Source organism: Crotalus tigris, unplaced genomic scaffold (genome assembly GCF_016545835.1).
Source record: "Crotalus tigris isolate CLP2741 ecotype Arizona unplaced genomic scaffold, ASM1654583v1 scf7180000017611.44802233496:7321179, whole genome shotgun sequence".
Lineage (NCBI taxonomy): Eukaryota > Metazoa > Chordata > Lepidosauria > Squamata > Viperidae > Crotalus > Crotalus tigris.
In genome coordinates this window covers 3,947,237-3,974,771 of record NW_024096511.1, presented here as the reverse complement: position 1 = coordinate 3,974,771, position 27,535 = coordinate 3,947,237, and the positions used below count along the sequence as shown (strand labels likewise).

The window sequence follows — 27,535 nt, the reverse complement described above, 5'->3', positions numbered from 1 at the left end:
AGTTTTCAACATGGAATGTGGTTTCAATACCTAGGTGACATTTTGTTTTTCTGGAAATAACCAGTTACCACCACTGTAATATATTTTGCCCCATGGGAAAGAGCTGACCTGCTTTTTCTCTTCCTACTCCCTCCTTTTCTTAAATTACTAACTGGATTCTCCTATTTTGCTCTTTCCTGCCTGGGGCTACCTTAAAGATACAGAGCTTAAGTCTGACTGCGATGCATCTCCCATTTGATTAACAGGAGATCAAGCAAGAGGATCTCCCACTACATTCGCCTGTCGGTCTCCCAAGTACACTTCTCCCTAACAGGTGAATCACACCCACAATGGTACCCCCCCCCCCAAATGCTTGAGGAAAAAAAAGCGAGGAACGGGTTAAGCATTAGCCAAAAAATTGTGGGCGTTAGTCTGCAATAACGAGCACGACATTAAAGGAAAAGTTCGTCTGTACCAATTGGAAGTTCTTTGTTGCTGCCAACAATAACATTACGCACACGCGCGCGCGCGCGCACACACACACACAAACACACACACAAAAGTGCATGTAGGTAGCAAGTAAAGTTTACTGCTTGGAAACAATTCCTTTTTCGGTATCCCAGTTCAGACATCTGCCTTAAATGCACAGGTGACAGAGACGGGAGGCTCAGTTGTTGCACACCTGGGCTGCTCCTAGCGCCCGCGGCTGCCTCACGAGCGGGCTTATAGCCTGGGCGGGGAAAAGGCTCTCCTGCGGTCAGAGCGCGGGAGCGGCGCGGGCCCGCCCGCGCTTCCCCTCGATCAACCGAGCGCTGAAAACTTTCGGAACCGCTTTCGTCGTCGTCCTCCTCCTCGCCTCTCCGTTGAGTGACGCCTCCCATCGCCCGCCGCCACCGAGGAGGGACAGGCTGGCCCCGCCCCTCGGAAAGAGACTCCCACCAATGCCACCTCTGCTTCTCCCACCGAGGCGACCGCCACATCTGGCCGGCTTAAGGAGAGAGGAACAGGAGCGGCCTGGCGAGGCAAAGGACTTCCCAGGAAGTCCCGAACAAACGCCCCGGTTCGCCGGTTCTGTCAAACCTGACGGGGCGTTTCGGGGCTCCGTCTCGCGCCACGCGCGCCCTTTTTCTTGCTTCCTCCCCCTTCCTTCCCTTCTCTTCCCTGCCTGAGCAATTCTGAAGATGAGGAGGGGGAAGGGAAGAAACAAGAGAAGCGACACGGGTCTGGCTGCCTCCGAGCCGTCGCTTGCGTGAAGCCGAGGCGGGCGCGGAGGAGCCTTCGAAGAGCCCCAAGCGGTGGCTCCCGCCAGGTAAATGCCAAACGAAGCAGGGAGGGGCGGGGGTGGGGGCGAAGGACGCCTCTCTTGGCTGCCGTTCTGTGGCTGAGGAAATGCCCGTGCCTCGTGTGAAGTAGGGCAGGCGCCGCCGGCGTCTTAGGGATTCCCTCCGGCGTGGAGGAATAACTCTTTGTTCTCCTTCCTCCGTTCCCAGATCCGGGTCCCGGGAAGAGCCGAAAGGCTCGCGGAAGAGGGAGGGGGGCGGGCAGGCTAAAGGATCGAGGGCTGCATTTCTCAAAATAGGGCGCTCCCGCCTTTTCGATGGAGCCGCTTGGTCTCCTTCGGGTCCGCCCGTCTTCTGCAGCTGCTACACCCTCTTTTGTTTGACTGGCAACATTCGCGAATTCTTCCGTTCGGAGTCCATTCCTAGCCAAAACCGCTTTAAAGGCATGGAAATGGGAAGAGGCGCTGGGTGGGATGACTCCCTGGGTAGTTTCAACGTTTCTCTCGCCCTCTCTGGGCGTTTAAAAAGGGTTGGGTTTTTTTTTGCTCTTTATATTTAGCTTTTAGCGGGACGCTGGGTCATTTGTGCGCATATGCATACAACCAACAGTTGTTTGGTTCTGGCTTTCTTACAGCCAAAGAAGGACCAAGAGTGAGCAACACTACTTTTCCCTTGGTTGACAGACGTGGTGATGAGGCGTTTCAATTCATCCTAAATGGCACTAGGATTGTGGTCTCAACGGAGTTTTAAACTAGCCTGGTTGCAAAACAGATTATCATATTCATATGACCTGCTAAGACTTTAAATGGACCCTAAATTTGAACGTATTTCTGCTCAATCATTCTGTAGAAGTAAAGGTGAGCATAAAAAAAAGTTTGTTAAGTGTAGTATTTGTGGGAGGTGACAGAATTTTCTGATTTGTGTGATTTAACCCTTAAGTTATAGAACAGATTTCCTAAAATATAGTACCTCTAAACTTCTGTCATTATCCACTAATACAGATAGTCCTTGACTTATGACCATTCATTTAGCAACCATTCAGAGTTACGATGGTGCTGACAAAAGTGACTTATGACTGCTCCTCACTCTTAACAACCATCTCAGGATCCCTGCAATCACATGATCAGGTACTTGGTGTCCAGTATTTATAATGGTTACAGTGTCCTCGGGCCAAGTGATGGTCATCTGCAACCTTCCCAGTGAGATAAAGGAAAGGCAATGGCAGAAGCTGAATTCATTTAACAACCATGTGATTTGCTTAACAGCTTGGCAAGAAGGTCACAGTATTGGTCATGGTTGTGTGATGACTCATTTAAAAATTACATCACTTAGGGACAGAAGTTCTAGTTCCCAATTGTGGTTGTAAATCAAGGACTACCTCTATGGCTAAGCTGGCTGAAAATGATGGAAGTTGTATCCAGTGCTTCCAAAGGGGTGGATACTCAGTTGGGGAAGATTGCAAATTGAAGTTCCTAGAAAACTAAACATGAAACCTTGGATGGTAAAATTCTGAATAAATTGAAGTTTTCAGACATTCTGCACCTAATTAGAGAAATGTCAGGATCTAACCCTTACTATTTAGTTCAGGTCTTTCTGTAAAACTAGTTTTTTTAAAAAAATTCTCAGTTCAAATCTAGGTAATACTGAAGACATGTATTTTAGTCATAATAGCTTGAGTGTTTCACACAGGGGTTTTTTTCTGTTAAATCGTGTCCAATTCTTTAAGATGGCTTGAATAAATCCTTGCAATTTTTTTGGCAAGGTTTTTCAGAAGTAGTTTGCCATTGTCTCCTTAGGGCTATTGAAATCCCATTTACTTTACTATTTATGGCCACTGCCAATGTGGAGGATTCCATTTTGTATAAAACAAAGGGGGAAAAAACTTTAAGTAGCTTGGAATTTTCTTGTAGTTTCTCTTTAAAATTTTATTACTTGATATGTTATTTTGTTTGTTGAAACTGGAACATGCTCTAATATTCCAGCTTTGGCAGACAACATGTAAATGTGTTGAATAATAGAAGTGTTTCCACTTTGATAATTGAAGAAAATCTACTTAAAAAGAGAGAGAAAAGCTATATTGTAATTAAATAGAAGCATGAATAGTTGAATAATTTAGCAATACTTCTTCATTTTATTCCTAAATAAAAGCATTTTAATGTCTACATTGCCACTAACTTTTCTTTTCAAGCAACATATTTGTAAGTGTATAATTAAGAAGTAATTTGGATAATTTAATGCATGAGTAACAATTAGTTTTTTTGTTCTGAATAAAAAGTAGTGTTCATATAGAAGAAAACGAAATATAGATATGCAGTAATTTGGAGAAGAAATTATTACATTTTTGTATCTGACACTGAAATATATATTACTTGTTGCTCATTATTGGATTATTTGTGAGATCCTGATGGAAAAATATGATAAGATTACCATTAATTTATTTAGGCTTTCAGTTATGGAAAATGTGGGTCACGTAAGCAGTTCACCATTTCCATAAACAGGTTTTTGATTTCTGGAATGTATCTGAAATAAGAGTGCAGTTTTAAATTTTAAAAAGTCAGTTTAAGTTACACGGATAAGAACATCCTTACATATTACTGATTTACATCAACAGTTCCTCTATGTGAGCGTTTTCTTTGTATGTGCAATTCTATTTTTCACCCTTTGTTTTAATGTCTACCAGCTCTACTGGACCACGCAGAAGACAATGGTTTATCTATAGATTTTAAAACTGGGATGTCTATATCAGGGCTTTTCAACCTTTTCACCAATTCTACCACTTTTAGGATATGGCAATATTCAAGTACCACCTAGCAAGGTGTCAAAAACTTGATGACCAAAAAAAAAAAAAAAACCTTCAGAGTTGCAATTGCACTGAAATGACTTATGACCATTTTTCACACTTATGACCATTGCAGCATGCCCAAGGTCATGTGATTTATATTTGGATACTTAGCAACTGATTCATATTTATGATAGTTGCAGTGTCACAGGGTCATGTGATCCCTTTTGCAACCTTTTGACAAGCAAAGTCAATGGCAGGGCTGCTGGTGGCCAAGTGCTAAGGCGGGACTTCCTTCCCTCCCTCCCTCCCTCCTTCCTTCCCTGCCTCTCTCTTTCTCATTCCCATCTCCTTCTGAATTTGAACCCCCGCCCATATTTTCCCTCTTCCATATAAGCCGCTGAGGGAACTAGCTTAAAACGCATTCCCCTTTAAGAATTAGCTATTGGCTAGAAAGGAAAGTTACTGCAGCCGGAACTTAAGGAAGAAAAAAAATGTAGTAAGTACTGGCTGCCGGCTAAGGCAGCCTCCCCAAATGGCACCATTCATAAGTAAAGGAATGCTACAGGCAAAATCCATTCAGGAGAAAAATACTTCAAAATCCCTTGCAGCAAAACTTACAGTTAACAATAGCACAGCAATAGAAGCTAACATGAGACATCAGCCATCCGCCAAATAGAAATTGCCAAACACTCCTTAAGAACACAAAGCCCACATTGCACAAATCCCAGAACTTCAAAATCACAAAAACACATAAGAATCTTTCCACTCTCCATCTCCCTCCCTCCGTGCCTCGCCTCCAGCCAATGCTACCTTTCTTCATTGCTGCCTTTCTTCATTCCTCGTGGAGGGTGACCCTTCTCCCGCTGTGTTTCTTGCCTCTTTGTTGCTGCCAGCACAGGTGGCTGCCACAGAAGTTGCAGATTGGCTCATGGCCAGCCTGCTTGATCTACTCTTCTCTCCCCCCACCTTTCTTTCCCTTCAGTGCAGCTACAGCTGACTCCACCTCCTCCCAAGGCTGTTTCTTTTTCTCTCTCACTCTCTCTTGCCCAAACTTTCTCCTTTTATAGCCTCTCCTGTCTCCACCCGCTCCTCCTCCTTTCTCATCCGGGAGACCAGGAAGTGAGCCTGGGGCCTTTGCCTTGCCCCAGCCACTCTGCAGTTCCAGAGGACTCTCTCACAGTAAGTCCTGTTCTGTGCTGGCTTGTTCCCTCCCCTACTACATTGGCTGGTCAGGGCCATGTACCAGCTGCCATGTGCTAATGTACCACAGATAGTATGCGTACCACCAGTTGGAAAGCCCTGGTCTATATAGTTCTACTCACTGTTTCTCTGATGTACTCTCCTTTGACATCTTGTCACTTTTTCTCTTGTATGAACTAAGAGGAGAGAGCTGACATTAGGAATCGGATACTTCATGAGTTACTTTTTCTGATGTGGATATGAATCTCTTGTTGGAAAAATATTGGAGTCTGTAAGTATGAATAGTGCCATGCATTGCTATGCATACTAATCCATGGTTCTTGTTATGTGTGCATTGGAAGAGAAAACAAAAGGATATTCTTATGAAAGAACTTTTTCCATTATAGATACTGATTAACATATAGAAGAATGCAAGAATTACCTAATAATAGATCAGTCAATAGTATATGTATTGCATGTTTCACATAGGATTTTTTTCTATTTCAATATGGAACCATCAGGAATTAAAATAAGACTGTGCATGCAATATAAGCATCAGTAAATTAGTACTATTTTTCTGCACATGGCTGAATGTCATATCTACTTTGGCAAAAGTGATTCATCCTCCTTTCTTAGATAGAAGTAAATACATATATAATCACATAATTCATTGTTAGCAGTTTTACGAAGACAACTGTAAAAATCTGTAACCAGGATTCATGGCTATTAAGCTGATGAAGGTTATGATGACAATAATAAATGCTTATTATTATCATCAACATTGCAATCATAATAATTTATTAAATTTGATGCCAACTCCCAGCATCTCCATCTGAATTTGGTTTAGCATCTTGACTTTTGATGATGCTATAGCTTTGTATCCTGAAATGTGGAAGCACAGCATTTTTTAAAGACTATGTCACCTAGCAATGTTACTTTACAGCCTTTAACCTGTCTAATGAAGACAGATATATGTGTCCCAGAATAATATTGCAAGATACAATCTGAGTCGGTCACTGGGACCAGAGGTTTACTTTTCAAAGCTTTTGGACTAGTACTGGAGCCCATTCTCAGGGAACTTGCCTTTTTCTAGAATGTCATCCTGGAAAGAGAGAAGTTCCCTGAGAATGGGCTTCACCACGAGTCTGAAAACTTGGGCGTCAAACTCACTGTGTCACATGACGTGTCGCGACATATCACGACTTTTTTCCCCTTGCCGGAGCTGGGGTGGGCGTGGCTTCTGTGTGACGCATCTGGCCCATAGGCCGGCAGTTTGACACCCCTGATCTAAGACATTGTGTAACTGCTCTGTCATTTCAGTTAAAGTAACTGGTGTGCTTAGTGTTTTTCTCCAGAATTTTTCATCAGGAAACACTCTAATACATAGAATAATAGATAGCAATTTCAAGTATGTTATAAAAACACTGATTTTAATTTAAAATACTTTTTAAAAAGTATTTTTTTAAAAAAAACAGATCCAAAATTTTTCTGGAGCAAAATGCATGTAATAAACAGTATGGTAGAGTTGTTCAGGTGCTTGACTGTTCCTGTAGAAAACTAGATTCTTGTCTACCTTAAAATATGGAAATTTACTGGATGATTATGGACCAATCACTCTGTCTTGGCCCAATGTAACTCACAGTGCTCTCATCTCATGGAGACATTTATAGAACTAATTCCTTATATATAAACAATGGGCACTTACATTTTGTAGGTTAGGATGCACTACTGTAAGTTATGGTGTAGTAAGGCACAGAGCAGAAGGAACTTTTATTGTATTAATGAGTACATTTTGGAAATGTTTCTTTTTCAAAGTATTGTAGTTAAAAGATACAAAAAGAAACATGAAAAATATGCTTACGAAGACAAAAGTTCAACTTCTATTAATTCAAAAGTATCTCCTATCCCAAAGTAAAAAATGAGTCATGCTATTTACAGAACAGTTTTTGTATTTCTTTTTGTATTATTTAACTACATGGTCTTTAAAAGGGACCCACTAGTCCAAATAAGTTATATAATACAATAAAACCTTGTCAGGTAGTTGGTTTTGTATGTAATTCATCACTATTTTAATATTGCCATGATATATAGCATGCATAGTATTATTAATTAAGGTTTATATTATTTCTTGGGTAAAAGGAAAGATGTACTTCAGCTTTTACATAAAGAGTGAATCATATAATTGTAATGGAAAGACACCTTAATTGTAAAACCATTCCCAAGTACCTCTTCACAATCAATGTCAGAAGTCTTTTTCTCCATAAAAGCCTGGAAATAATTGGCAAAACTACATCATTATAATTTTCTGAAAAATGGTCAGGCTCTCATAAGAAACCGTTGCAAAGTATATGTTGAGGAAAATGCATTATTCAAAAGATAGTTGAGTGAATATTCTGTTAATACTAAAAAGTTTTGAAAGGCCATATTAAATTAATTATTTTATTTCATAGTTAAAATGTATGGAGAAGAGATGGGAACTTGAACACATTCCTTTAACAATGTTCTGTTTTTTACCATAATTAACTTTAACAATTAATATTGTATGATGAGAAGTATGATAATTTTTCATTATGTTTCCTTTTAAATTAAACTTTGTGGCAACCTTGAAGAATTAATTAAGAAATTATCTGAGTAGGGAAATAAAAACTGAAAGATAATGAATCTTTGCATTAATTAATCAATTCATAGAAAAGATGGTGGTCCTACCATGCTTGGTGAAGAAATCTGTATTAAATAATATAATTCCTCTTGAATCCCATTACTAATTATAAGATTGGATTGCTGCATAAGAGCTGCAATCTTTATATGGGAGCAACTCTCACAGTAATCAATGGAATAGTTAGAGACAAGTATATTAATAGAGAACCCTATCATAAGCAGCATCAGAATAATGTTGCAATGTTGCAACGGCTTGTCTAAGTGAAGTGTTATGGGCAACTTTATCTTTTCACCATATGAAATCAATGGATAAGCCAAGAATTTTAGGTTCTAATATAAACCCCAAAATTTGGGTTTGGCTTATCTGCAGATGGGCTGAATCATGAATAGATCTGTTATACTTTTCTAAAGTATATGCTTGCCAGTAAGTGAAGCCTCAAATTTTTAACCAAAATGCCATGAAAATGTACCTCCTGTAGATCAGGGCTTTTCAACCAGTGGTACGGGTACCACCTGTGGTACATTGGCATCTGACAAGTCGTACGCGACCATCCTAGAAAAGTGGCAGCGAGGGAGGGGAATGAGCTGAACCAGTGGCAGCACCGCACAAACCTGAGCGAGAGATGGCTGGAGCTGCAGGGCTGTCAAGGATCAGTGGAAGAGCCAGGATCAGCGCCAGGCTCCAGCTGGAGCTCAGCGCTGATCCTGGTGCTTCTGCTGAGCCCTGAAGAAGCACCAATCAGCTGGAAAGCAGCACTGATCCCGGTGCTTCTGCTGAGCCCAGAAGAAGCGCCGATCAGCTGGAATGTTGCAGCATCTCCAGGGTCTTGTGATTTACATTCAGATGCTTGGCAACTGATTCATATTTATGATGGTCACAATGTCCCAGGGTCATGTGAAGTGACCAAAATCTGCTGCAACCACCCAGCAGACGGGGGAATAAAAAACAAACACTCCCCCCACCCCACCCCCGCTGCCAATTCTCAACAGAAATGCTCACAACAATGAGAGAGAGGAGGAAGAGTGCCGCCGGGCGGGCAGGCAGGTGTCTTGCTCGGCTGTGGCTTGGGGGGCACTTTTTTCAGTGTCATTGTAACTTCGAACAGTCACTAAGTGAACTGTTGTAAGTCGAGGACTATCTCTACTTTATCACTTTTTCCCTTTTTTTTTTTTTTGGTCATCAAGTTTTTGACACCTTGCTAGGCGACTGGTGGTACTCGGATGTTGCCATATCCTAAAAGTGGTACAGTGGGTGAAAAGGTTGAAAAGCCCTGCTGTAGATGAATCTGTTGTGCAAATTTAAATCAGAATCTGTTCTGGAAAATAACATGTATGGATACAAAATAGGAAAACAAAAGAAGTCCTTCAGAATATACTGAAGAAACATAAGAAAATTTTGAGGGTCGGGCTTATTAGGTAGTATATTTTGCTTAAAAATGTTAGAGTTAGCTTATTTGTGGATGGACTTATCTATGACTACATACAGTAGTTTTTGATGTCGTATGGCTGTAATGACTGAAAGTAGGATTAATTGATTAATTATGTACCATGAAGTAATTATTGGCTCTTTAAGTCAAATAGAAGGGTTTTCATCAGGATGATCTAGCGCTGACCTAGCCTTTCAAAACTTCCAGCAGTTGCATGCACCACTGTTGTAATTAAGTCCATCTACCTTGCATTACCAGGTAGTCTTTGATTTACGACTACAATTGGACCAGAATCTTGGTCACTGAGTAAAGCTTTAGTTAAGTGAGAAATTATGTGACTGCTTTGCTCAGTGACCACAATCCTGGCACTCCTAGTTGTGGTCATTAAACAGAGAGGTGGGTAAGGTGGGTGGGGTGCATTCAGAGAGATGAGGGAGACTCTGGAAGGTGGAGATCACACACAGGTGTCTCTTCACTCACTGATATCCCAAGCAGGATATTCAGCTCTCCTTTGCCTTGTTTTTGGGCCCAATATCTCTGGAAAGCATTTCTGAGTCATGTGGCTAAAGAAGCTGCTTTAGACACATGTAAATTCACCACAGAAACTGTGTACAAAAAAGAAGTGTCAAAGGGAGTGTAAACACAGCGAAAAGGAAGTGATCTGGTGCTGGTCTAGGACAACTTGGCGAGGCCAACTGGCTGCCGGACAACTCACTGCAGGATAAGAGTTACACTAAAATCAAAGAAATGATGGAATAGATTCATTAAAGAAAAGATGACAAAATTTAAAATAATTAATTTTATCTTTTGCTGAGTTGAGCTTCCCAATGTTTATATTTTTTTATATTCCATGTTTCCACTGTAATTCTTCCTTTGTAGAACTGGATTATGTTTTCCTGCACGTCGGGAAAGTAGATGTCTCAAAAGCTTTCAATCTAGCCATATCATACACATCATTTTAATCTAGCGAGTTCAATCTTTTCAAACATCATTTCAATTTAGGCATATTATAACCACTCTGAAAGCTCCTCAGCTCTTCCTCAATAGCATGCTATTAAGTCCCATCTGATTTGAAGGGCCCACCCTCCAGCATTATTTTGCCAATTACTTTATATTGTCTATCCATGGAATTTTTTTTAAAGAAAATACTGGCATGGTTTAATCTTGTATGAATGATGCCTTTGCTGTTGTCATTAAAATAAACGTCCACCTCCAGAATTGCTTCTGCCCAATATAAGCGCCTATTTACTTTAACTGGGAAGATGAAACCTACAGGGAGTGTTTTATTTTTTATTATTTTCTTTTATCCATAGGGCCATCCATCTCAAATTCATGAGATTAGAGAGATAACAACAGTTAAAAATACAAGAAAGAAACGTAACAATAAAAACACACATATATAATCAGCAATCAAGGTAAAAAAGAAACACCGTGGGATAAAATATCCTTGATGTGTAGTCCCTGCATTTTTTGCTCATGCCAGTGTGTGTGTGTGTATGTGTGTCTGTCTGTCTTTATCTATCTATCTATCTATCTATCTATCTATCTATCTATCTATCTATCTATCTATCTATCTAATGTGTCTGCAGGTCCCACAGATATATGGATATCAGTAGGAAAAGAGGTCTGGGAATTTTGATCCAAATGAGATGGCAGATGCATGTATGGTGTGTTCAGGGCATATATCTGCTATTCATATTTTACACAATATTATTTTGCTTTATTTGAGGCAAACTTGGCTGCAGCATAAAATATAAAATTACCTTGGTGCAAATCCTGTTTCTTGAGTTAAAAGTAACTTGGTATTTTCTGTCCAGTCATTACTGTAAATACATAGGTGTTTGAGAACCCTAATATTAGGGCTGTCCAAATGATTTTGAAGAAATGCTTTGGGCACCATATAAGCACAGCAACTCTCCAGCATTAAAGCAGCTTATCCTTTTTTCAAGCTTATGAGAAAGCTAGTAAAGAGATGAGTTTCTTTATTGAAGTGTCATGCAAAATCTAAATTACTTCTTCCTAATTATTTTTAAAATGTGAATCCTGTAATCCTATTGAGTGTGTAATCCAATAAGATTTAGTGGCCATGTTCAACCAAACATATTTCATTTTATTAAGTTCAGATATTTTATAACCGTTTGTCAAAACATACAAATCAATTTATGACTGCAGTTGGAACTGGATTTTTAGTTGTAAGTCATTGTGATCATAAGTCGAGGAATCCATGTGACTAGACCCAATTTTATGACATTTTTTGTGGCAATTGTTAAGCAAGTCTGTGGTCATTAAGTGAACAACATTGTTATGTAGTGATATAAGAATTAGAAATTGGGGCTCCCTAATTACAGAACAAACAAGAGTAACTTTACTTCTTGTTTTAAAGCTTGTCTGAATCTTGATTAGTAAAGCGCTACACTACATTTCTTACTTTCTGGTTTATTACAGGAAAACAAACCATGGTTTAAAATAAATTCTAATGAATTGTTATAGAAGCCAAGTTTGCAGGTTTATTTCCGAAAATATCACTTATTTTAAACAACAGCTCTAGGTTCATATGCCATTGCAAGCTGGAAATTGAAATTAAATCCTGGTTTATTCCTCCATCTATTTCTTTAGGAAGGTGGAGTTGAGGAGAGGGGAGTACGAACTAGATAGGCACTGGACTGCTTTTGTTTCTAACTGTAGTGCTAAGCCATGATTTAGCACAGCAGCTCAAAACCTTTTCTATGCCCCGCACTCCTAGAACGCTTCTGATATATTTATTTATTTATTTATTTATGAGACTTATATACCGCTTTAAGTGCAAGCACTCTCTAAGCGGTGTACACCAGTAAGCAATGTATATATGTATATATTTACATTGCCCCCAACAATCTGGGTCCTCATTTTACCTACCCCGGAAGGATGGAAGGTTGAGTCAACCTTGAGCCGGTGAGATTTGAACCACTGACCTGCTGAACACAGTCAGTTAAAGTGGCCTGCAGTACTGCACTCTAACTGCTGCGCCACCTCGGACCCCTTATAAAAGATTGAAATAACGGAAACGAATTATGCATGTACACTATAATTTTGAAAACCCAAGTTTTCGCACCCCCTGGAATATCGTCTCACACCCTCAGGGGGTGCAAGCACCCCTGGTTGGGAACCCCTGGTTTAGCATCACATCTGAACATCCCTTATTCACCCGAGACATGATGATTAAATTACAGGAAAAGACTTTGATCGTGTATATCATACTTTAATTAAATGAGAGATTCTTAGTTGTTCTCTGAAGACATGAATCCTTTGTGTATGAGGGAAAATTAGCATACAAAAGTAAAATACAGTGACACATGTTACTTCTATATGAAATTTAATTCAAATTTATTCTTATAACAAATTCTACCTGCACTGATAATTTCAGTTCCTTTTGGTTTATAAATTCTCTTCCTGCTCTCTTTCTATGAACTAATAATAAGAATTGCCATGAGGTACTGTTTAAAAAGAGAAACCAGATGCTGAGGGGTGCTTCTATTTTAAAAATAATCATTGTGTGCCAAATGCTTAGTAATAAGCAGAAGAGAAAGGTAAATATAAAGGTTGTATTCCAGTGCCTGGTTCAAATGTTTTCCTTCCCCACCCACTGTCTTCTGAAAGAGGGTTGTAGTTCAAGTGTCTGTGGAAACAGTTTACGCTGGTGAGACCACCTGTGTGTCCACCTTGCTAATAAGGAGCCCTCAGAGTGAAGTATTTGAGGTGATTATGCTTTAAAGGAGATAAGAGAGTGGGAAGCTCTCCAGAGATGCCAGCTGCTTCCACAATTTTCCAGGGTGCCTGCTTGGCTGAGTAATCAACCACCTGCTGCCTCATTCCCCATATGACACATCAGATTGCACTCTGCAGCAGTCAGGCAAGGAAGTTGCCACTGAGTAGTCTCAAAAGAGCCACTGCGCAAAGCAGAAAGTTCACTCTTCCTTTTGGGAGATCTAGTCCCAGATCTTTGTTTATTCCATATTCCAGAATCGGTGTTCACATTATCATGCTACACTAAGCCGTAATTTCACAAACCACATTTCTCCCTTGTGTGTTGTTTGGACCTGGCCCTTATAATCAATTCACTGTCATACTCACACACCCACATCCATACACACTACTAAATTAGTTTAATTCAGAAAATCATGGGCGAGTTAAATTTAGGGGAAGCTACCAATCATATTATACCTCAGCAGATCTTGTTTATTTTTCAACAAGACTCTATTACAGTTATGGTTTATTTATTAGATTTTCATTTTCACCTTTATTATGTTTTACGTAACTCAGTTGTGGCAAACTTATATAATACTCCTTCCTTCTCCTATTTTCCCTTCAACAATAACCTTGGGCGGTAAGTTGAGCTGAAAGAAAGTGACTGGCCCAAAGTTACCCAGCTGGCTTTTGTGCCTAACTCTCAGCCCCCTGGTTTCTAGGTCAGCTTCTTAACTGCTACACCAAAGTGGCTTTTCTCAGACTGGTTGAGACTGGGACACTTGATATATGTGCCAAGTCAGTCCTGCCATTGGCTAAATTAACTGTCATGTCAAATAGTGTATACTAGAGAGTGTTGAACAAGTGACAAAACAAATGTATGCACTGCATTCCTGAAATTAGCTGATTGTTCTTGCCACTGGTTTTGATTTAAGATTTTATGAGTTTGAGAAGAGACGGAAATATACTTTGCAGTTTAATTAGGTGACAAAACATCTGTGTTATCACAGATGCAGCTGCTGGATAGAAACCATTTTCAGCCTGATCTTAATGTAAGAGCCCATGATTTGAGCATCCTGAGCCTGGTAAATTGATTTAGGCATTTGTGGTGACTAGACAAACTAGGACTTGTCTGTGTATGTTGTTGTGAAAACTCAAAAGTTATTTTTCTGTGCAGCATCTTAAAGTAAAACTTGCCTGCTTTGAAAACAGACTTGCACTTCCCGGTTTATTGGCAGTCTGTCCTTTATCTTCCAAGTCTGCTTTTTAAAATCTTGTACTGCAGAAGGATGTCCTTTTCTTGCTTGTTTGTCAGTTTATAAAAGCAATTATTACTTGACTGCTATGCAAGTGCAAAGGAATGTCATTCTAGAATTTTTCGTAATGTTTGACCTCATTGGAAAGAAATGTAGGAAGCACACAGAACGTGTTCAAGATGGAAAGCAGGAAATTGTGCACAGAACTGAGGGAATAAATTATTTTTTCTGAAGTTAGGGACCTGCAAATGATTTCTCAAGAATTTCTTTGGAAAAATAAATCTTGTAGAAGAGATGGCATAGCCAGAACAACTTTTACAATAAGTTGAGCAGTTGGACAACCACTACACTCAGAGGTAAAACAAAGACACATTCTGGTGAGAGAGAAGTTCCGTGAGGATAGACTCCTGCACAAGTTCAAAAGCTTGGAAGACTAAACCTCTGGTTCTGATGATAGTCCCAGATTGGATCCTGCAACATTAACTTGGGACACATATATTTGCCTTCATTTCTGAAAGCCACAAAAGAGCATTGATATATATATTCTCAGACCCAAACACTGATCTTCCACTTTCCCATTTAGGTTTTGATCTTGGTAGTTAATTCTGCCATATCTGTAATGCAAGAATCTAGGCACAAAAAGGTGCAAGAAAACTAATTGTTTGCTGCAATCTAGTATTTGTTCAGAATTTTGCTTATACTAGCTTATACTAGAAGGGAATGAGAAAGCAGCCTATTTTTTTAAGACTTCATCTAAATTTGCTTAGAGCACATTTAACAATTAGCCTTTAAGGAGTTGTACACAATGTGTAAAAGGCCTAATCTGGTTTATCTTTAGAGCAACACTGTGATATAGTTTAGGCTGAAGAGCACCCCAGGACTCCCAATGATGATTGAAAGCCATAACCACATTTTCCAGACCAGTTATTTACAATATTGACTCATGCTTCTATTTTTCATCTATAGAACGCATACGATGTTGCTGCTGAAAATTAATAAATGATATATCAATGTATCGTAGTTCCTAGTTATGGTGAGAAAAAGCTTGATTCTACTGAATTACTGAAGCTAAGCGGCTTTTGGCTCTGGTCTGTGTCTGAGACTCCTTGAGAATCCTTTATATGTTGAGCCAACTGGGACCTGCTACTACATGATGAGAATCTGTCTTTTTCACTGATGATATTACTCTTGGCCACATTAATGTCTTATTAATAGCTGAGAAGAAATCTGAATCAGTTTTAAGTTGTCCAGTTATGTTCTTGTCATGTGCGATTTCCAACTCTGAGCAAAACAGGAAGTTATTAGTAGCCCTTTCAAGGAGAGATGTATTTTCTGATGTATAGTGAACAGTGACCTCTAATTTTCTGCCTGACTAGAACTGCAAAAATCTCATCTATCAAAAATCAGCCGACTACAATATATAACGAGTAGGAGGTATTTGGGTTGATGAATCACAAATTGCAAGCCTGCTATACAGTCAGAAATGGTGCTTATTCTCAATGCAAGCCAGAATTTTTAAACCATGGTTTGATAAATAATGTTCAATAGTCTGGTTTTTGAATAACTCTCATTGTCTTTTAGTAATTGGGACAGCATGTCATATTTTATGCCATGGTTGTGATGGGTAGTATTATAAAATGAGTGATTTTTCCCACTAGTTTTGAGATTTCGAAGAGGCATATTTAAATACATGGAACCTATTTTAGTTTTTTGCTACAGTTTGTGTGTTTCGTTGTGTCAAAATGGCAACAGTGTTTTACACAGGACTGCAGGTGCCACAAAAAGGGAGCTAAGGCAAACCCCGAAATACTACAGTATTTCATGTTTTGTAGGAGCAAAATTAAAAGCTGGTCTGAGACAGGATTTCGGATATCTATCTTGCATAATATAATTTCAGACTGTTGATATTGGAATGATTTAATTTAGAATGATTTATTCATGGATTTCAGGACAGATTTGAAAGTTCTAGTTCACATGTCTCTAGAATAAATGTGTATCATCGTTGGTTGATAGGTTAATTAAAATAAAAGATGATAACTAGACCGTGAATAAAATCCAAAGCCTCCATTCATAATTTTATAATAAGTAAAAGTAGGTTAAGGGTTTTATAAAAAATGCATACATGATTTACTATTGTTGGGTTTCCTGGAGTTCTCAGAAGCTTTTATTTCCAGTGTTGCCATTTAGGTGGAAGCAGCTCCATTTACCTTCTTTGCCTTGTGGCAACAGATGTATGTAAACCCGCCAAAGGAAGAAAGTCAAACCAGACTGCAGTAAGTTTTTTTAGACCTTTCAAGGGGAAACTCAAATGTCTAGTATCATCAACAGTATCTGTTAGCCATTTGATCAGATGCTCTACCTTTGGTAGAATGCCCTTGATACAACTTGTTGGATGGGGCCAAGGGAGGACGGGAAATTGTGCTTTCTAGAGGCTTACAGTCAGTTATGTGGTGGTAAATGTTCAAGAACCAGTTCTGCTAGCTCCATTGCTGGTATTACACTGTGGCCAATAGCAACAGAATTAGCTGATCAGTGCACTCAATGTCATAGCTCAATTCTATCTCAGTTGTGTCACACAATTCCCCCAAATTTAGCAGTCCGCTCTTATGAGCTGGCTCCAGCACACCACTAGTTACAGCCAAGTACTATTATGAGTTCCTGTTTCTCTACCCAATAATAATACAAAGAATCTGTTGCTTGAAAACAAAATATTTTATAATGAGGTTAAACTTATTAAAATAACAGGGTTTGCTGTGTCTTTTATACTATCAGCAAAAGATAGTTAGTCAGAAACTACTTTTCTTCCAGAAGAACTAACTCCACAACAATTAACAATTAAACATTTAAAGGCAGCTCTGATAATTGATCAATAATAACAATAATTTAAGAAACTACAGAATTTGTATATATATGGCTTATTTTTATATCATTTCTACACTCCAGTCATTTTTGATAACCTCATTGTGAGCAGGATAATCTGGAAAGAGTTCTATTAATGTTCATTTGCACATGAGTAGATTTTTCTCTTGAGTTCTTGGACCTGGAGAAATCCTTGCATAAGAATCAGGAATTTTCAGAAACTGCGGCAGATAGAGCTCATTAATTTTTCATGCATCAAATTGGCAATTCTGCATCACAATTCTAATGCAAAAAGACTGCTTAATGAATTTGGTGGGATGTACTGAAATATTTGCCAGAATTACAATTATTATATAATTTCGCAGTATTTTTCAGCTTTATATCTAATCGGGGCTATATAGGGCAGAGTTCTGTACTTCAAGAAGTAACTGAGATATTACTGAGAGTGAAAAAGAAATTTTAATAATTTTAAAATATATATAGGGATTAAGGTTGTATTATGGGATGCTTTCATAATTGTAGAGTTGGAACTTGATTATTAAATGCAATAAAAGTGGGATATAATGGGAATAAAATGTTTTTGAGAAAATATGGTGTGTTTAATGAATGGTTTAATATTGTCCAGGAAGTGAGATATAGATGTATGAAGCCTCACTAGTTTTTCAAAATGTATTTATAGAAATTGTGATATTAGAGATACGTTAGTTGGGGATCTGAATGTATGAATGGTTATTTGTTTATGATGCTTTGTTGTTTCCTGAGAATTTGAATCATTTGCAGATAATGTTACATAAATAAAATGATGCCTTGAGTATGGATCTGAACAATGTTATCAAAGGTTCGTTGTATTTAACATGAAAAACAGAGTTGAATTGCAAGTTATGAATGTAGAATATAGGAAAAAAGTAGAGTAGGAAGAGCAACTTAAGTATTTTGGTTTCATTTTCATTAAATCTGAAAAATGGCTGGAGAAGTTCCAAGATAACCAAATGTCAGTAGTATGAAGTCTGTTGTAAGCAAACAATATATGTAGAAAGAATGAAAATGGTAGTGTATAAGGCCACGCCCGTGCCTTATTTTTTATATGAAAAAGATAACTTGGCATGTCCAAGGAAATGTAAAAATAAGTTGAATGCACAGTGAATAAGTTACTTCAAATTATATATAATGCACTAAACCAAGAAGTAGTAGTATCAAGCATAATTTGATACTGAATTAATGTGTATTGAATAACAGAGTGAATGATTAGTACAAAAGAAATATATTTATGTAATAAACAAGTCAGTTTATTCAGTAGGGTGTTCTTTTTTATTCTTGGATATATTCTAATATCATTTAAATTATATTATTTTTAAGGCATTTGGTATAACTAAAATATTAGGGGGAAAATACAGAGAATGAAATCACTGGCTGTATTCATATTTAATCCAGTGGTATTAGGATTTATGTCCATCATTCATTTGCCCTGAAATTTTAGGGGCCAGATATAGTGAAATTCGGTGAGTACAGCTCCAAGTAACTGAAAAGCACAAGGTGGGAATGTTATTATTTTTAAAATTCTGTAATTTGTAAGTTTCAAGATTTAAATTGCCAAGACTCATGGACTTCTAACCAGAAACTAGTAATTCAGAGTCTACTTGAATAATGCAAGGAATAGAAAGCTTGTTCATCAGCCAGAATGTTCTGCAAGAATATTTCATGGTGTGTGACAAATAATTCTTTATGTGAATTAGCTAAAAAAAAAAACCCCAAAGATTGTCATAATTTAGTGATTCCCAGAGAAGTCACGTTCTATCTGAAGTTGGTTAGGATTACCAGAAGAATGACATCTTTAATTTTTTTCCCTTCACGCTTTCAGCTATTCCTGACCTTATGATGCAATGATAGATATATATTTGCTTTCAAATCGAACAATTCCCCTTCAAACTGTAAAGCATTGCAATTTTACCAGAGTTTCTCAACTACTCTGGTGAGATTTAGATTAATTAAAGAATCAAATTTCCTTGCTTGTTTTATATCATTGATCTTTAAAAGTTTCAATATATGCAAATTTAATGTAAGTTTTATATTCATGTGTGTCAACTCAAATGAATTAGAGAAAATGAGGAGTTCTTTTATAATGTCAAACCTTACTGTGGGAGTTAATCCATTCAAATAAGGAAATTCATTAGTTATTCATAAATTGTAGAATCCAAATTTTAACCTCCATTTAATCATAGCTATTATTCTCATAGAAAGGTATTTTTTTCTATTAATAATTGCTTTATTGAAAAAGGATACCTTTTTGTTTCAGGCAGCAATGTAATTCAACGTGGTTGCATAGTTTCTGTAGTTTCATACTGCAGACCTATCAGCCTGATCTCAATACTAGGGAAGATTCTGGAAAATATAATCAAGCAATGAACCAGCAAACACCTAGAAGCAAAGTCATTACCAAAAGTCAACATGGGTTTGTCAAAAACAGATCATGCCAAATGAATCTTATTGCAGTCTTTGATCAGGTGACAAAATTAGTGGACCAGAGGAATGCTGTGGATATAATTTACTTGGACTTCAGTAAGGCATTTGATAATGTAGACCACAACCTACTACTTGATAAGATAGAATAATGTGGGTTAGACAGCATCACCACCAGATGAAGTCATAGCTGGCTGATCGGCCGTACTCAGGGTGTGATCCTCAATGAAACTGCATCTACATGGAGGGAAGTGTGTAGAGAGGTGCCCCAGGGCTCTGTTCTGGGCCCAGTGCTCTTCAACATCTTCATCAGTTTATTTGGATAGTAGTAACTGTGAGAGGGATTTCAGAGTCCTAATGGACAGTCACTTAAATATGAGCCAGCAGTGTGCTGCAGCTGCCAAAAAAGCCAACATAGTGCTAGGCTGCATTAACAGAGGGATAGAATCAAGATCACATGAAGTGTTAATACCACTTTATAATGCCTTGGTAAGGCCACACTTGGAATTCTGCATCCAGTTTTGGTCACCACGATGTAAAAAAGATGTTGAGACTCTAGAACAGGGATGTCAAACTCGCAACGTCACATGACGTGTCACGATGTATCGCGATTTCTTGCTATTGTCAGCAATGGGGTGGGTGCAGTTTCATTATAATGCATCCAGCCTGCAGGCCGGCAGTTTGATACCCCTGCTCGAGAAAGAGTACAGAGAAGAGCAACAAAGATGATCAGGGGACTGGAGGCTAAAACATATAAGGAACTGTTGCTGTAATTGGGAATGTCTAGTTTAATGAAAAGAAGGACTAGAGTTGACATAACAGTATCTCAGGGGTTACCACAAAGAAGAGGGAGTCTAGCTATTCTCCAAAGCACATGAAGGCAGGAAAAGAAGCAGCTGATGGAAACTAACCAAAGAGAGAAGCAACCTAGAACTAAGGAGAAATTTTCTAACAGAACAATTTAATCAGTGAAACGACCTGCTTCTGGAGGCTGTGAATGCTCCAACACTGGAAGTTTTTAAGAAGAGACTGGACAACCATTTGTCTGAAATGATATAGGGTTTCCTGCCTGAGCAGCCATTCTCTTTCTTGTTCTCTCTAGTATAAAGGATTTATATATACATCAAGCTATAACTGCAAGGAGATTAATAAGTTCCTCCTACATTTAAAGATAATTGTAAATATTTTTCACTTGGATAATTTTCACTTTTGTGTGTTTGTCTGCCCCAGCAATTAAGCTTCCTGAATCCATAATTTTTTAAGTTATTTAAAGATGAATGCAGCGTAATATTTTTTGAGAGGGCAAATGTAGAATAGGTAACCTTGATATATAGGTGAGATCAAGTTCTACTTTCCCCTTTTCTTCAAATAGTGTGAATAAAAAAAAACCTTAAGAATAATCATAATTCATGAACGACCATGCTGGATTATACCATATATTTGATTAAATAATGCATTTCTTTATACTTATTTTAATTGTTTTAACTCAGTGCCCAACAAAGAGATTTGATATCCCCCCATATTAAATAGGGTACAGAAAGTACAGAAGTTGAGAAAAAGAGCAAAATCAATTCAAGCTAAGCATATTTTAGATCATTTATTTTGAACTCAATAACACAATATAGAAGTAATATTAAATTTATTTTGATTGGATTATTTCTAAGACATGGCATATTTCCTATTTTATAGTAGAGCAGTCTTTACAATGATACAAATTCAGTTCTCACTAAACATCACTACATTATCTCCCTTTTTGTTGATATGGAAAGATTGTGTAACCTATTTTTTGCTCAACAATTTTCAGATAGCATCACAGTTTTCAAGTACAGTAGAATAGCTATTTGATTGCTCCTTTTGCCGAATGAATGTGATTTTCTTTTCTTCTCTTGGGTTATTGATAATGTGTATATTCACCCCTGTATGTATGTATGTATATGGTGTAGGTAAAACATTTCATGTTATATTGACAAAGACTTTCAAAACTATTCATGTGTTCAGAAAAAAAAATTGAAATGCTCTAACCAATTGTAACTTAATCGGGGAAAAGCAGCATTATTCCACTCATTGGATACAGGATGAGACTGTTAAGTCAGATTTTGTAGCCCACTTGATCTTCAAATAATAGGACAGGACAGGACAGGACAGAAGAGAATTTTATTCCTAGTGAAACTAGTGGACTGGATTTGTTTGTTTGTTTATCCTAACTTTGTTATTGTTTATTATTTTTATAAATAACACACTTAATACTCCCTCCTATTTTCCTCATAACAGGAACCATGTGGTTGGGTTAGGCACACATACAGAAACATGAGAAAATATTCATGCTTTCATAAGAGTTTCAGATAGGAAAGATCAATAAAACAAAACTTTTGATTCCAATTCTCTGCTTCTGCCCATTTATTCTACTGACACTTTTGAAAAAAATATTTAAAAAGAAAAAAAATTGTCATTCATTCCCATAATTGTTGCCTAGTACTATGGTGGGAAAAATAACTGCCTGTGGAAGGAAGGAAGAAACATGTTAGGCTTTACCATATCAGCCCATTTCTCTCTAAGTCTGTACATATGAAGATGCAAACTGTTAGTAAAACTAGAGGAGAAAGAAATGATAATTCAGTATATGATGAGAAAGAAAGAACAATTCAAAAAATATGGAATTTTCCTCTGTAGAATTTCAAGGCACCGTCTCATTGAAATAAAGGAAAAGAAAAAAAATAAGACACTTCAGTAAACTTAAGTTCCCCCCTCATCCTTCATTTAAAAGATGTTCCTCAAGCAAAAGTTTTAAGTTAGTCTTCCCTTGCTGGTTTTGGAACTTAAGTTGCTATGATTCCCATCCTGCATAGGTATTAATCATTTTAGCTGGGAATTATTGGAGCTGATGTTCAACACATCTGGAGGCAACATGCTTGAGAATACTTTCATACGACTCATCTGCCTCCACAATGCAGAAACCTGGCAAAAGAAAAATAAATGGAAAAAAATGAGGACAAGGCGATGAATTAAAATGGGAGTGATCTCAGAAAAAAATATTTAAAAAAAAAACCTCAGCAGGCAGCATTTAAAGATGGGAAGAAAGTGATACATTAGAGTATTGCGATGATAACCGTTGCCTTCATTATTCCAGGCATGAAAGCATGAGGTGCATACATCCAGACTTTTTCTTCAGGGAAATAATTGGGGTCTCTTCTCTTTTCACTCTATTTTGTTCAAATTGTGCAGTTTTCTAAGTGGAGCACATCTCTCTTTCCTGGCAGAGAGTTCACAATGGTTATATTATCTTAAAATGCCTAAGGGAGAATTGGTGCAGTTTTTGTGAAGTGGGCAACATGTCTTCCAAAAGTTTTAACATATTCCAGAAGCATTTTAGAAATGGTTTTCAAGTTGTGCTCTTACAGTGTGATTTGGCTTGTTAAATTATGTATGTATGTATGTATGTATGTATGTATGTATCTATCTATCTATCTATCTATCTATCTATCTATCTATCTATCTATCTATCTATCTATCTATCTATCTATCTATCTATCTGTATTATATCTGTATTGTAAATAGGGCCCTGGAATATCTGGGGAAATACAGAAAGAATCAAACAAGCATTTATAGCTGGAACTTGGGAATTGCCATTTTTCCTAATCATAATGGTTAAAATTTCTTTCTTCAAGCACAGAAGGGTGATCGTATACTCCTCGCTTGTGAGAAGACGGGCCAAAAGTGCATCTGCTCACGTTTGGGTATATACCTGGTTATAGTGAATAGATATGTATTTCCTTTAGTGCAATAGCTGATGGGTTACTCAATAGCTCAGGAATGAATTGTGAAGTTCTTGCTGCTCTCTGAGCTTGGATGTTTGTTTTCAGACATTCCATTACTCAACTAGGCAACATCATCAGTATGAATAAGAATGTGTTGTGGTCTTTTTGTTTCCTTCCTAGGTTTTTTTAAAATTGTCTCTTTTGAATGGTGTGCACTTACGTTTTATCTCAATCCTTCCAGCAGCCCATATACAGATAAGAAGGGACAAGCACCAAACAAACCATCAGGCAGGAGGCATTATTCAAGGAGCAAATCACACCCCATCAAAACTGGCAGCGCTTGCTGCTGCATAGACTCGGGGAGAAAACCCCATGCTTGCTCACACTGATGATTTCTGTATATAGAAATAATTTATATTCAGCATCAAATGCCAGCATACCATTAATATCTTGAAATTGTCTTAATGAAGTCAAGGACTCAAGAACCAAATGAAAGATTAAAGAAGACAAGGGTCATCCTTGCCAGGTGCCACAATGCAGCTTGATGAGTTGAAAAGCAAATCCAGGGTGAAGATAACATATAGGTAGTCCTTGATTTATGAGCATTCATTCAGCGACTGCTTGAAATTATGGTAATTCTGAACATGTCTAAAGTTATAGTCACTGAAGAGTCCCCGCAGTCACATGAATAAAATCTGAGCATTTGGCAATCCACCTGTACTTAAGATCATCTGCAGGAATGCTACAGTGCCCCTCCATCTATCTATCCCCCAGTCCCACCCCACTGTGTCTCCACAGAACTTGGGCTTGCTTCCTGCCTCAGTGGATCTGACACTATCCTCCCCACCTGCCATCACAGATCAGAAACTTACCTTTCTGGTAGATCTATAAGGCCTAACCATTGGTCTTATATTGTTTTTGGAGATGCAGAAGAATTAGTTAGTCTTCATTTAGTGACCACAATTGGGATCAGCAATTTGGTCATTAAGTGAAGTGTTTGCTGAGTGAAACTGAGATTCTGCTTATGCTCTTTTTTCAGCTTTCCTTTGCTTTAAAGTTTCTTTTTCATCACCATCATAACTGGTGGTCACAAAATGAGACAGCTGCTAAACAAGGATGACCTTGAATACACTGTAAAAGACCCTTATACCATTCTTCCCATGTAGAATATTCAGAGAGTAGAAGCAAATATGAAAGAAAATATATATTTTAAGAAGAATACAATGGATTCCAAAACAGAATGGCCTAGCTTTCTGTATCAACTTGCATCAGGTAAACAGAAGCTAGATTGATTGTCTAACAGGATAAATGGAAAACAGATATAAGATGTAGAGACTGCTTGAAACAAAGTGAAAAGAATTAAATTGTAGGGTGCCCCAGAAGCTTACGGAGTTCCAGCAACAGGAAGTATGAAGAAGGACATTTGGTGGAATGTTTGGTTGAAAAGGGCTGTAGATGAAAAGAAAGATGTATAAGGGAACAATTGCTCCCAAAAAAATATAATTGAAAGACATGATATAATATGTTTAAAAGAAAAGGACAGTTGCAATTCTGTAACTGTCAGGCTATTTTTTGCCCACTCATCAAAGACAAGATTCCCACAGTGTTGACTTTTACAAGATTTGCTGAAAGGAATAAACGTATAGACATTTTAGCATTTATATTACTTTTATCCCTATAGTTTACCATTCAGATTGTTAGGGTGAAAATTTTGAGTTTCTTCATGACTGTATCATGAATAGGAGAACTGCTTCTTTTTTGTTGTATGTGTAATTTTTATTAAAACTTTTAAACAAGGTAAAAGCTAACACAAACTAATAGACATTAAGGAAGAAAAAAGGAAAATAAAGTATTCAAAAGGAAAATAAGAAAAGATAATAAAAAAATAAAAAAATAAAGGAAAATAGAAAAGGAAGAATAAAGATACAAAGAAGTGGCTTTGGATATCCTTTACAGCAGTTATAAGTACAAATATATTTTGACCTCTCTAAAGTTACGTCATATTACTCTTCTTTCTATAATATATTCATCAAAACCATAAATCACAGGTTTCTTTTTGTTGTTTTTATGCAAAAAGTAGATAAGAGTTGTGTATTTTTCCCCTCAAGTAACTAAAAAATTAGCATGTGGGTCATGTTTTCCAAATTATTTCTTTAATCTTCCTTAGGCTTTCAATAAACCAGACAATGCTCAAGCAGAGCAAGAAATGACTACATTAAAAAGGAGAGAAAGCATAGAGTGACTTTAACAGAACTTTAAAGATGCTTTAATAAAGGAAACAGGAAAATAATCATTGAGATGAATTATGTACATCTTCACATAATAGCCATCCACTTCACATTTCTGACAATGATGGACAAGCATTGGGATTGCAACAGGTGGCTGAGTTCATTGGGGCTATTGCTGCCTTAGTCCTTTGTAACTCATTCAAGTCCTTCTGGAATTTGGCATTTGAAAGCCCCAGTCATCATCAGCCAACTGTGCTGTATCTTTCATTCCAATTCTTCAATTATCTTCGCCTGTCTTTCTTGTCCTGACAATGTAGTTATGGTCTTCTACAATCTTTGTTCTGGAGCAAGCATGTCAAACTCGTGACGTCACGTGACGTCGCACAAAGTATTGGGACTTTTCCCCCAGTGCCGGCAATGGGGTGGGCATGGTTTCAGCATGATGCATCCAGCCCCTGGGCTGGCAATTGGAAAAAATGTATCAAGAAAAACGTTGTATATTTAATTTGGTTAGTTGAGAGGAGATGTTTTTTTTTTTTTTACTTTGTTCAGATTTATTTATTAAATTATACACCACCATCTCACCTGAGTGATTGTGGGCACTTTCACAAAACCCTTCTTTAGGGTAAAGTAGAAGAATCAAGGAGTCTATACATGGCTTACATCTTAGAGAGTGAGTTTCTTGTATCAGCTGGGGAGTTGGACTACTGGATAATCTTTAAGTTCCCTTTTAATTTTGTGAAAGAGAAAATTCTAGGAGCCATTCTTTTTGTGTTTTCTCAAAGCTTTTGTCTGTTTAAATGTGGTCTGGCCATTTTCTTAAGACTTGGCAGGGATTCTGGAAAAATACAAGAACTGTAATTCATTTTTCCGAAATGACTAAAAGTTCCGTTTGTGTTTCTGTTTACTGTAGACCAGAATGTGCCACAGGCAGAGTGAGAACTTATTTCAGAAAGAACCTGCAAAACATACAAGCACAGATGTCAGTCCTTTAGACTTGCCGTCCTTTGTTTTGTGATTGAGTTATTGGTGTTGTTGCTTTTCAGTGTGTAAAGATGCGATTTCATTTAAATTAGACTTGGGCAGATTTTATAATCTGCTCACCAGATGAAGAAACGTATTCTCTGCACATCAGTTAATTCAACAAAGAACAATATCCAGGCTTCAGTAAACCAAAGAAAACATGCCCAAGCCGTTTCCAGGCTATTTTCTCTTAAGACAGGTGCAGCAAAGGGAACAGCTATTAGTGTTCACTCTAATTACTTTCTTTGTGACAGCCTTAGGACAAGGAAAAGGTAAAGAGAAGGATACAATCACTCCTCCCAAAGGGGAAAAAAACTTCATTCCTTGGTTATTATTGCCTTAATTTATTGTTCCAGAAGGGAAAGAAAAGATATCAGATAAATAGACAGCAATAATCAGAGGGGGCTGGTACTAGCATCATAGTTCATAGTTCAATAACTGCTGAAAGTCAAACAACACTGAATTGACAATTTTTAGATTATGATGTTAATGTTCATAATAAAAATGGTTAATTTTACAGCTGGCCAATTAGTGTTAAATCAGGACACCCTAAGGGCATTTTCTACTTACCTGTGGTAACCAGGCAACCCCCTTAATGACAACCCTGCATTGAGGGCAAACAGGAACACTTTCACAAGAGCTTCAGAAGCTTCTGGCTGGCAGCTTTAGGAATGAAATGATGGGCCTGACAGACCTTGGTTTGCTTCTGCTACAGACCTGGCTAACCCTGCTATGACTCAAAAGATATTTCAACAGCTAGAACTGTTTCCACACCTATGCACCACATTTGCTGGAAGCCAGATGTCATCTTTCAATCTTATACTCTTCTTTTACTTTTCCTCCCATGTAATACCGGTGTATAAAAAAGTGGTTTTCACTTTGCCAGTTCAGCCCTGGAAACTTGGTTCTGTTTTTGCACGTTCTGTCTC

The 27,535-nt window shown here is 37.8% G+C and overlaps 1 protein-coding gene across 7 annotated transcripts in view; it reads left to right on the top strand.

Moving 5' to 3' along the window:
* The first annotated feature begins 557 nt into the window (after positions 1-557).
* TMEM200A (transmembrane protein 200A) overlaps positions 558-27,535 on the top strand; it is a 47,064-nt gene continuing 20,086 nt past the window's right edge. Inside the window, exons 1-4 of one of the 7 annotated variants that reach the window (XM_039324485.1) lie at positions 559-1,288; positions 1,894-2,116; positions 5,423-5,512; positions 10,619-10,720. The gene's annotated coding sequence lies outside the window, so the exon portion shown is untranslated. Of the gene's footprint in view, positions 1,289-1,893; positions 2,117-5,422; positions 5,513-10,618; positions 10,721-27,535 lie in introns of all 7 variants that reach the window. The other 6 variants (XM_039324523.1, XM_039324505.1, XM_039324515.1 and 3 more) reach the window with 6 other exon arrangements.